Here is a 12,795-nt window from a genome sequence, read left to right as displayed (position 1 = left end):
ACTCTATAAAACATCATTTCTGTTTACTTAACAGTCTTTGTGCTCCCTGTCATTAACCCCATTATGAAGGTCAGCATCCTCAAAATATTAAAAAAACATACAAAACCAGACTGTTGCAACTTTAGCAAAATTATATATAACCTGCCCCCATCCCTTTATATAAATCTTATTGCAGTTTAACAAAACATGTTGGTGAAAATAATGAATATGGGATGGAAAAGCCTGGAAAAATATTTTAAAATTTCATGAAAAAAGGCACAGTGTATATATTTCCCACTTGTCTCCAATGTTCTCGTGTTTGTCTGCTATGAAAAGCAACAGCATTTCACCTCCTGCTAGGAAACCATCTTCCCAGCCAGAATGCTGACTTAGTGAGTGAAAACAATCAAGCACAACTATAAGGAAGGCTTCCACTGCAAACAATAAATTAGAAATAAAAATAACTAATTATACAACAGTTCTCAAAACACTGCCAAATGGCTGTATGCACCCCACAATACAACTTCTGACAAACATTTTTTATTTTAAGATATGTGTCTCAGATTCACCATATTCTCATCACGTCCTAGTGTCAACTAGAATGAACCTGAGACGCACAAATCATCAAAAGGAGTAAGAAGCTACCACATAACATTCAAAATTCTGTATGTCTGTTTTTATAAATCTGTTTGCAGCGTTGTAGTTGTGCTGGCCCCAAGATATGAGTGAGACAAGGTTGATCAGTTTCTGGTGGTGGTGGAGACAAGCTTTTGAGCTTCACAGAGCTCTTCTTTGGGTCACCTCATACACCTTGTATCAATCTGTACAGCCACAGTTGTAAATAACCAGGTGTTTCCTTGGGAATCTAGTTTATTATGGAATGTTGAAAGGCTTGAGGCTTCCACAGATGCAGGACATGTCCAGCTTTCATGAAAGTCATTACCATCTCTCTGAACTCATTTATCTTTTGCTTTACAGAGTGAACTCATTTACACTGAGGTTTTTCACACACTACCATAATCCAATTCCCCTCCACCAATTCTAGATTTATCTGAATATTGTTTGCCTTCAAAATATAATAGGCCAAATCATAGTGGTGCTTAGCACTTGCAACTGCCATCGACATCATTAGGAGTTACAGGTGCTCCACCCCTGTAACCCCAATAGCTTTTTTTTCTGTATAAATTTCCCTCATTTTAAAAAATAATTATTTATTTTGTGCCAATTGTATGCTTGTCCCCCCTTTTTTTTTTTTTGCATTAAAGAGCTGGTATCCTAAAAGGCAGACATCTAGAAGATGGATTTAATACTAGGAAATCCAAAGGTGAAGATAGCTTAGCAAGTAGAAAATTTTTAAGAGAGAATCATATGAAAAGGATATCCTTTGACTCTTGGACACAGGAACCTTTTCAACTATGTATTCCAAAAACCTTAGGCATTATTAAGTAGCTGATATATTATTGTGTCTTTTACTTCTGTGTATGAGGCAGTGGCGATGGGGAGGAAGGCATAAGATGCAAATACTTGTCCCCCTGCTTAGATGGTTCGCATAAGGGCCAAGCACAAGTGCAGTCTCTGGGTTTCTGCCTTTGCCCCAGGGTTATATGATATATCAGGATAAAATGTGCATTTTTTAGCATGGAGTGAGCAAAGTGGAGGGCAGGGTGTGTGAAATTTTGTAAGGGGAATGCAGCAAATTGGCTGTTCAATGTCACATCACATAAAACTAGAAGGGACCTCTGGAGGTCATCTAGTCCAGCCCCCTCCCCTCTTGGCAGGACCAAGAACCATCCCTGATATCTGTTTGCCCCAATCCCTAAATGATCTCAAGGACTGAGCTCACAACCCTGAGTTTAGCAGGCCAATGCTCAAACCACTGAGGTACCCCTCAGGCTCACCCTGCACATTAAAAATGTTGAAATATGTTACTGTTTTATGTACGGATGTATATTCAGATTTATATACTGATTAATAAAGATTTTACATTCTACACACTTATTTTCTTACACATGCCAAAATATTTTTTTCATATGAACATAACTGAAATTTCCATAGGTTTAGATTACATTAGACAGGTTCCGGGTGGCTGGGGTAGGGCCGGTAATCGGAGGGATGAAAAGTGGGGCCTGACATAAAAAGTTTGCTCACCCCGTTTTGGCATACAGGAAATGTCAGGGTTTTGACATTTGAGTTTGTTCTGCAGTGGAACAAAACCAAGTTTGCCAAATCTTCACAGCAAATCCAAAATTTTGTTTTGGAAATGCAGAAACAGGGTGTTTCTGGAACAAAACATGAAATTGACATCCTACTCTGTTTCCCTATGGCTCCAAGATAGCCCTACTATTCCGACTGTCTCAGAACTTTCAAACTCTGGAACCAGCTAGCTCCCTGTACTTCTCTCCTGAAGAGACAAGCCTGTGAGTTAGCTGACCTGGGAGTGAGCTGTGAGGTCCCTGATCCAAGGGCAGCCAATCTGAAGGGGGCTGCTGTGTAACTGCAGACCTTATAAGCCACACCCAGGAATTCTAGGCTGCAGCATCATGTCGAGGAGAGTATGAAGCCAGCAGGAAGTCCTGGGGCTGATATGGTCCCTGCCATGGGTCAGCTAGCCTAGCAGGCCACAAAGCTGCAGTTTCTGTCAGGGCTCCACACACTGGCAGGCTCTGTGTCACCAGATTGGGAGTCTGAGTGGCATAAAAAGGCCTCAGATGGCCCTGGTACAAGAACAGCACTAGTCTCCTTAACCTCCACCCCCCAAAGCTGGGGACCCACACCCAGTTTGCCTCTGGTAACCTTCCCAGAGCCACTCAGCTCAAACACAATGGCACTCAGACATCCCGTCTGCCTGATCTCTATACGCTTCAGTCCATCCCCACTGCCTGGCCCAATGCATCCATTATACACTCCAGTCTATCCCCCTCCCACACCTTTCTGGATGAGGACTTCACTGGTGACGCAGTCACTGCAGCGCAAGTCCAGGCTGGTGGTGACAACCAGAACAGGGGCCAACAGCTGTCTGGCTAGCAGTACACACAGGACCCAAAGCATTGGCAGCAGCCAGAAGCAACCAAAGTTGTAGCCATGATCTTACTCCGAAAGGCTAGGGGGTGGGGGGTGGGGGCAATCAAGCTGGGGGCTGCTAGTTTGCATGTAGGTAAGGCAACCTCTTCTGGTTGGGCCTCCATGAGCTCGTGGGCCCTGGTGTGACTGCATTATTTCAACTTCTGTAGCTATACCATGGGTTAAACTGCCCACCACCCCCGTCCAGGGACACACAGACTCCCTGCTGCAAAGCTGCTTATCTAACAGTCCCCAGAAACCCAGCTCTAGACAGCTCCAGGCACAGATACAAGGGCTGTGAAGCTGTTGGAAGCAGAGCTGTTGACCCTAGAAGTGGGTGCTTTGCCAAAACATTTACCTTCAGCAATTCACCATTTTCTAAAATATCTTGGTGACTATTTCTGACCAACTCTCTATAGCATTTGAGGAGGAACAGGCAGGAAGCAGGGGCATGGATCCCTATACCTTGAGTGCCCCACATGAAGACGGATGATGCATTCTATGAAGGAGTACAGCTCTTGAGTACTAGGGAGTTTGGGGAGCACCTAAACAGCACAAATAAGCCCACAGAGTTTCTCATGCACTTCTACCATAATTTGCAAAGTCATACGAAAGTCTTTGTATTAGTCATGACTCATATGTGTCAACTATGTAATGCTGATCACTTGGAAACTGTTGCTTTGTAATTCTGTAAAGCACTAGGAAGGAAATTAAAATCCTTCATTAGTAATTCTTTGAGACATATATAGGAATTTTAAAAAAGAACATAAAATGGTTTTCACTAACAGAACTACTGTGTGTAAGCAAACATCAAGATTTAGCTGCATTTTTTAAAAAGAGTCATTGAAACCTACATCCAAATACACAGTATTGGCTTCCTGCTGCAATCCTTACTCACATAAGTACTTTCAGTAAAATCAATGGAACTACTCACTTAAGTGCTACTCAGAGAAAAAAAGGATTACAGGATCCATCCTAAGTGAACTGAACCCTCATGTCTAAAATATGTTGCTGCTGGTTGATTGTTTCTGGATGTTTACATGCTGCTTCATGGGAAAAGTACACTTTCTATCAAGTTTGATAGAAAGTAACAGGCTTCTAAAGCACTTCCTGGCTCTTGCAATCAGCTAAGGGTCAGTTTGCCTTGATAAATTATTCAATATTATGAAGACCAGACTACGAATTCTGACAGATGCAGTCTTCTACCCATCAATATATGAGTTTACTTTCAAGCCTTGGAAGTATTTTACTGTTATTATTACTCCATCATTAGTAAATGAAGTCTTTCAGTGCACATGGTGATGTGGAAAATACTGCCCATAAACCAACATGAACATTATGTAAGAGATGAATAAATGGACAAGAGTTTAATTTACTCTGTAAGTAAAACCTTTAACTATTTTGGTATCCAGAAACAAACCAGGGCCTAGACCAGCAGGTCTGCAACCTGCACCTCCAAAGCCACATGCGGCTCTTTGAGGACTTCTTTGTGGCTCCTGATGCTATAATTGCAAAGTTAGAAAAAGACCTCATGATTAATTTTGATAAACAGTGAACGTTTAAAAGCCCAAAAATGAACAACTCATATCTAAATAGCAAACTATATGTGATCTTAAAACATTGGACAACTCCCCCAACCGTCCTCCAGAGAGATGGTAGATTCGGGAGCAAAAGTCAGGAAGACAGTGATACAAACACACATGTAAAGTGTGAGGAATTAGAATATGTAAAAGTGAGCATGTATCACATTACAAATCATTGTATCTGCACTGTTCTTAAAATAGGGGTTACAAAAAGTATGGTTTGACGTTATTTGTTAAGGACTCTCTCTTATTAGCATGCATTGCAGATCTTGAATTACTGAGTTTTTCACCAAATTGGAAAAAATAGCTCTTCTTAATATTTTGGTTGCCAACCCCTGGGCTAAACACAACAACTGTGTCGACCGTAGGCGGACCATTACATCCATATGAATCAGGTTGCAGGACTTCTAACAACATTTACTGGACACAAAATAATTATAAACATTATCCCAATGTGTATAAAAAACAATCTATTATGATTTCAGCTCTGTCTCCCTTATATGATTTGCCTGAAATAGAGCGGGCCAGATTGTGCATACTCTTTACATATTTGGTACTTTATAACAATCACACTGACTACAACAGTGAACAATTTTTGCTTGGAAGGGTTTGCAAGCAAACCCCATAATACACAGATTTAACAAATGTATCATACAACCTTGAAAATTCTGTTTATTCTCTTTTTAATGCCCTACTTTTAAAGAATTGTTAATTAAAATCTCTCGGAGGCCTACTGTTAGCCTCTATTTGAGGGTTCAGTTTCATTTCAGATTTATGAATGAAACTTCCAAAAAACTTAATAATGCTTACACATTTAGAAATTCAAGTGAAAAATTTCACACAACACTGGATGAGATCCTTTGTGGTTTTTTGTGATGTCTGTGTGACTTGAAGGATGGGGCTACAGAGAAACTGATATGTAACATATTGGCAGTTCAATGGTGTTTATTGTCATCAAGGATGAAAAAACAATTTATATACGGCTAATGTGTAAGTACTCCTTAGAGAACAATATGACATAACATGCTCTAAGGCAAATGGATGTAATAACAGAAAACATGAACCAGAAGTTAATATATATAAAAAATGTTAATAATCTACCCTACTCCTTAAGTATAAGTCATAAGAAAAATCACTTTTCAAGGACTTCCAAGAGGTCTCTTGACTCACTGTTTATTTTTAAGTCCATCCTTGCGCTCATTAGCACGAATGCTTTCCAGTGCTGTCTTGCACTGTGCCTTTCTCTTTATAAAAATCCATTAGACTGACACCTTCATTCTGCATTGCTGGCATCCCAGGCTTTACTTAGCAGTGTATTCTCTTTTGGGAAAAATGGTTGGTTTATATTAATCTCTCCATGTATATAATTACAGTATCTAGCTTCTAAGCCCTTCATCAGTGTGAATAGCTATTGTGCAATTTTTCTCAAAACATTGCATTACCCTAAATCTTTTCATTTGGCAAATTTTAAAGCATCTCCTAGAAGATGAAATATCAGACATACTATTTTGTGGTTATTGTGTCAGTGACAAGTTTAGCAAAAAACCTCTAAAATACACTGTCAGAGGCACCAGCTCTGACCACTGGGGGTGGACAAGATATGACCTGGTTCCACATCTGGCCCCCAACCCTTTTAATCCAGCCTGCGGCTAGCCCCTGTGGTAGTAGGGATATGAGAGTTTTGGGAACTGACACCCCTGACACACACCCCCTGCACCCAATCTCCCAGCTACTGTTGGCCTGAACTCAGAGCTGAGAGATTTTGCTGAGGGCAGGGACAGTGCAGCACAATTTCTCAGCTTCCACTAGTTGGTTTCCAGCCAATAGCAGCTCAGAGATATTGCAAGGCACAGGAGCAGTACAGTCCAACTTCTCAGCACCCACTGGTAGGCTGCCATCCAATAAGAGCTGAGAGATTTTGTTTGGGGTGGGGGCAGTGCAGCATGTTTTATCTGCTCCCATTGGCCGATTCCTAGCTGCTGGCAGGCAGGGAAGTCTGCCTGACAGTGTTGCTGGCCAGGAGCTGCTTAGGTAAGTAACTCCTGGACAGAGCCGGCTTCTGGCACTGTACTCTAGCTCCTTCCCATGCCCTTCACGTGTGCCTATGCTCTTACTCCAGGCCAGAATCTTCTCCTATACCCATACATCCTCCTGGGCCCTGCACCCCAACCCACAGCCACAAGTCACCAGCCAAACTCTCTGCACTCTACTTCCCCCAGCTCCAGGTCACAACTCCCTCTCAGACTCTGCACCCACATTTACATCCCTTCCCCAGGTCAGAATCCTGTCTGCCACCCAAATACCACCCCTACACCCAGCAGTCCAATATCCCACCCCAGGTCACAGCCCCTCCTTCACCCAAACTCCCACTCAGACACTACATGCTATCCTGCACCCCAGACCTGAGCTCCCTTCTGCACCCAACCCCCAGCCCAGACCCTGCACGTCTTCCATAGAAAGTGCAGCCGTTGACCACTTACCAAAGTTTTGGAGTGGAGTGGCCCCCTGCATCAGCAGTTATTGCCCAACCCTACCCTGGCAGGTTCATGCTTAGTACTAAGTATATAACCATATTCTGTTGCTTCTTACACTAGTTTAAATACAAGTAACTCCATTCAAACCAATGAATTTACTCTGAATTTATCTTAAAGTGAGATTAGGCACTGGTGCATGGTATTGACTAACATTATCCTATGGACTCACACCACTTAAATATAATCTAAGAATAATCTAACCAAACATTTCACTACATTGAAAGTAACCCCAAACTTCCGCTTTGCTGGGAGCAGAGGAACCTTGGAAATCTTTCCTCAGTGAGAATAAGCTTCACTAAATCTTTTCACATGATATTCTTAAACCTTACAATCATACTGATTTGTGCTACCATGCACACTTTCCAGACCAATAATAGTCTACAAAAAGAGGATCATAACTGAAACCAGTACTCTAGTTGTGCTGTGCCCTACTGTTGTGCATAGTAATAGTACCACTTCTTCTGTTGTATTTTGTTTGTTAATGTAGCCTTTTATATAGGCATGTTTGACTAATTGGGATGATGCCTCCGAGGTTTTACCTACAAAAACCTAAGTCTCTCTTTAATTTATTTCAATTAATATAATAGTTACTGGCAGTAGCTTCCCCTGGTAACATCTCTAATTTGGTCCTTTGCCCACAGACATGTTTTACATTTGCCAACATTACCATTACTGGATCAACAAACTAAGAGGAGAGTGTGATCATTTATGAGCTTGCACTGTTCCTTATTATAATTCTAAGTTTTATATCTGCTAACTTTAATGTTTTGATATCCTCATCCAAATCAATTATGAATGGTATAGCAGCAAAACCCTAAAACCAATCCTGAGATATGGCATTGGCAAACTCTTTCCAGCTAGAGACCTCATCATTTACAGCCACTCCTTGTTCACTGTTGTGCAATTAGTTTTCTATTCAACTAGTTACTTTACCCTTAGTTCATGGCTGCTTATCACAACCAGTCTGAAAATCAACTTGAAAACATGTACTGCATGTAACACCCACAGCATGTCCCTCACCTACTAACACAATAATATCTTAAAAGAACTCTAGAAAGTTATCAAGATAAACTTCTCTCTACTAAATCAAGGCTGGTTGCAAATTACTCTTTAAAAGGTGTTCCTTGCCCCTGACTGAAATCTTGCAAAATGTTGTAGAATGGTGTAGAACATGAAACATACAATTGAAAGATAATTTTAATTCAGACAGTGCTGATAGCTGAACACATTCATTTTGGGACTGATTGTACAAGTCTTATTTATGTGAGTAATTGACGACCATGTACACATTCATATGACTAAAGATCACTGAGATACACAGATGAAAAAAGCTGTTTAAGAGCTAGTTATTATTATTGTAAATGTAAGTACTTGTTAGATAAGGCCTACTAGTAGCTGTAAATGAAATCTGTTTTTCTACCTTTTACTTTCTACCTTCAAAGAAGTTACAGCTACATCAAGGTCAGTTCACAAGTACAGTTCACCACTTTTATAAAGAAAATTCTCTCAGATAAAGGATTTAGCATGATACAGCATGCTACAACATACTGAAAAAAAGGCATTTACACAGGAGTTTGTATCAACGGAGTTGAAAAATGGATATAGGCATAGTTTATTAAAGAAGAGGACATTTTCCCCTTGTGCAAAAAGGAAAAATCCTTATAAGCTCACAAACATTTATGAAATTGAAATTAAAAACCAAAAGAAAATCTGTTGAACCAGCACCACTACTAGGAAAAAGGATTCTCAATAAGGGCAAATCGCTATGCTGTTTTACTCTAGCTGAGAAGCTGGTCCCATGTATTTAAGACAAAAGAAGGAAAAATATGGGAGAGGGAGTCAAGTGAAAGTATGTCTGTGGCCACACTAGCAAGGGACTTCGAAAGGGGTAATCCTGATCCGTAATTTTGAAGAGAATCGCTTCAGTATGAAGCAACTACACACAAAGTGCGGATCAATGTTGCAGTCTGCAACGTCAAAAGGACACCTCCCCCCACCCCTTGTCCTTTCGAAAGGGCACAGCTACACAACACAGAGCCTCCTTTCAAAAGGACCAGGCAAGAAATGGCACAGGAATGGTTGAATGGTGGACAAGCCCTTCCGGGAGCACAGGCCATCCGCCACCTTAAGGGGCCCCTCCCAAACACACCCCCTCTCCATGCACATGCTCAGGGTTCAGGCTGCATGCAGCACGCATCCTTAGCACAGCATCGGCAGAGCCCTGCTCAGCCCCAACACTGCAGCGCGCCATGGATCTGCAGCACCTCCAGGACAAGGACGTCCTCCACATTATGGCCACCCAGGATGGCTGTCCTCCAGACTGTCTGCCACATGGCCAGCTTCCTACAGGCCTCCCACCCCCCGGTGAACCCAGAGCACCCCATTGCCGGGGTCCACCGTCGCCTCTGGGAGTACCCCACCAGCAGAGAACAGTGGGATTGCATCACGGAGTAGTGGGACAACAAGTGGTGGCTGCGCAATTTTAAGATGACCAGGGCCACCTTCATAGAGCTGTGCCAGTGGCTGGCACCAGCACTATGCCACCAGGACACTCGCATGCGACCTGTGCTCCTTCTGGAAAAAAGGGTGGCCATAACCATGTGGAAGCTGGCCACCCTGGACAGCAACTGCTCAGTCGGCCAACAATTTGGGTGCAAAGGCCACTGCTGGAGTTGTCCTTTGAGAAGTAAGTCAGCCAGGGTCATGCACCCATGATGGGTCCCGAAGAGGAGGCCCAGAAGGGACCTGGAGAGGGGGCCAGGGAGAGGGCCCCTCCTGCATCTCACCACACACTCACGGGGCGCTTTTGCCCTTCACTCCATGCGGGTTGTCAACGCCATCAGCTGCACCCTCCTGCACCGTCTCATTCGTGTAGGGGACATGGACACTGCCATGGCCCAGTTGCAGCAGCTTGGGTTCCCCAACTATTTTGGCATCTTGAACAGCACACACATCACCATCTGGGTCCCACCACACAGCCGCAGACCGCACGTACAGCAGAAGAGCTATCATTCCATCGTCCTCCAGGCCCTCGTGGATGCCAGTGGAAGTTTCATGGACATTTGCGTGGGATGAGCAGGCTGGGGCCATGATGCCCGCATCCTGCTGAACTCATGGTTCAGGTGCAGGATGGCTGAGAGCACCTATGTCCCCCCACAAGAGCTGCTCCCCCGTGCATAGTCGCTGATGCGGTCTACTCCCTCCAGGCCTGGCTAATGCACCCCTACACAGGCCACACCACCAAGAGCCAGGACCGATAAAAAGCCTGGCTCAACTAGGCCCAGTGCACAGTGGAGTGAGCATTCGGGTACCTGGAGGCACGCTTCAGGTGCTTGCTCACGTGCCTGGACACAGGCCTCCCCAGCATGCCTGCAGTCTTGTGGAGTGCAAGCATGAGATCTTTGTGGAGCGCAAGCATGAGCTCTTTCTGGAGCGCTGGGCAGATGAGGCTATGCCGCAGTATGACCAGCCAGATGCAGCCTCGTGCTGCCAGGTGCACCGAGACGGGGTGCACATGCACCAGACCCTCGGGAGGCCTTTGTCCGAGGACCCACGTGACTGAGCCCCAGCCCAGGCTCAGCAATGTCATGGATCCGTTCCAGGGGTCCTGCCTTCCTGGAGCCAAGGAGCTGGTCCAACTCAGTGAAGTAGGGACAGGTGGCAGGAGCTGCCCCCAACCACCTGGCCAAGTCCTTGGCCCTTGCATAGCCCTGACACAGCTCCTTTCCTTTGGAACCCCCACTTGGTCAAGGGTCCAGGGGTGTGGCCCCTTTCGGTGAGGGCATCGGCCAGCCGGGTGAAAGCAGCTGCATTCTGCTTCTGCCCCTCCATTCGGAGCAGGATGTCCTTATCCCCCCAGATAGCCAGGAGATCCCGGACCTCGGCCTCCAGCCACAGAGCACCCCTCCTATTTGCTAGCTTCCCGGTGTCCTGCAAGCCCTGCCACCTGGTACCTTAGGGTCCCCGGGGCTCCCAGGGGTCTTGTGTGCTGGCCATGGCTCTGACTGGCTGGTTTACTGCCATCCAGGGGGGTACTGGAGAGTATGAAGCTGCGAGCACTTGCTCCTATGGCTGCGAGCACACTCTCAGCTTCCTGAACAGGGTTTGTGTGTCCCTGCAGCTTTAAGGCAGCCAGAGCTGGCAGCCATAGAGCCCTTTCACGCACTTTCTGTGTGAAAATTTCTTCCTGCGTATAATAATGCAGCACAGTGTGTCAATTGAACGGATAAGGAAAATCAGCAAAAGAGAGCAGAATATTTTGTTACACTTCACAATATTATGTCATCATTTACAAAAGAAGACCTGCTAGTTAAATTTGTTTCTTAAATTTTGGGATATGTTTGTGAAACTTATATAGTAAACATTGTTCTTTTAAAGCCCATAGGATAATTGTTGTTTTTTTTCTACCAACCTGCCTTTGGCCAGACATTATCCATTCAAGTACTAACCAATGAATCAATATGTTCCATCTTTCATTATTGTGTGCTTAGAGTTAGCAGATTATATACATCTGAGACACTATACAGTATTAAACTGATGTCTTTCATTCAGATTAATTATGACATACAAATTTAGTAATACAAAGGTAACAGCAACGAAAGGTCCTGTGGCACCTTATAGACTAACAGAAAAGTTCTGAGCATGAGCTTTCGTGAGCACAGACTCACTTCATCAGATGGTGGTCTAGGAAATCTGCAGGGCCAGGTATAAATAAGCCAGAGCAAGGGTGGGGATAACAAGGTTAGCTCAGTCAGCAAGGGTGAGGCTTACCACCAGCAGTTGATCTGGAGGTGTGAACACCAAGGGAGGGGAAGCTGCTTTTGTATTTAGCCAGCCATCCACTGTCTTTGTTTAAGCCTGAGCTGAGGGTGTCAAATTTGCAGATGAATTGTAGCTCAGAAATTTCTCTTTGGAGTCTGGTCGTGAAATTTCTTTGCTGTAGGATAGCTACTTTTAAGTCTGCTACTGTGTGGCCTGGGAGATTGAAGTGCTCTCCTATGGGTTTTTGTATATTGCCATTTCTGATATCTGATTTGTGCGCGTTTATTCTTTTATGTAGAGACTGTCCAATTTGTCCGATGTATATAGCAGAGGGGCATTGCTGGCACATGACGGCATAAATTATATTGGTAGATGTGCAGCTGAATGAACCCACGATGGTGTGGCTGATCTGGTTAGGTCCTGTAATGGTGTTGCTGGTGTAGATACGTGGGCAGAGCTGGCAACGAGGTTTGTTGCATGGATGGGTCCCTGAGTTAGAGTGACTGTGGTGCGGTGTATAGTTGCTGGTTAGGATTTGCTTCAGGTTGTCTGTGGGCAAGGACTGGTCTGCCTCCCAAGGCCTGTGAAAGTGGGGGATCATTGTCCAGAATGGGTTGTAAATCCCTGATGGTGCACTGTAGAGGTTTTAGCTAAGGACTGTAGGTGATGGCTAGTGGTGTTCTGTTGGTTTCTCTCTTGGGCTTGTCCTGTAGTAAGAGGCTTCGTGGCACACATCTGGCTCTGTTGATCTGTTTTTTCACTTCCTCAGGTGGGTATTGCAGTTTCAAGAATGCTTGGTAGAGATCCTGTAGGTGTTTGTCTCTGTCGGAGGGGTTGGAGCAAATGCGGTTATATCTTAGTGCTTGGCTGTAGACAAT

General features: G+C 44.2%; 1 protein-coding gene across 1 annotated transcript in view; it reads right to left on the bottom strand.

The window, feature by feature from the left end:
* RELN (reelin) overlaps positions 1-12,795 on the bottom strand; it is a 543,431-nt gene that overhangs the window by 391,165 nt on the left and 139,471 nt on the right. The window lies entirely within an intron of this gene.

This window comes from Carettochelys insculpta, chromosome 1, assembly GCF_033958435.1.
Source record: "Carettochelys insculpta isolate YL-2023 chromosome 1, ASM3395843v1, whole genome shotgun sequence".
NCBI classification, from domain to species: domain Eukaryota; kingdom Metazoa; phylum Chordata; order Testudines; family Carettochelyidae; genus Carettochelys; species Carettochelys insculpta.
Note: the sequence above shows the minus strand (reverse complement) of the source record. Positions and strands in the feature narration are given on the sequence as shown.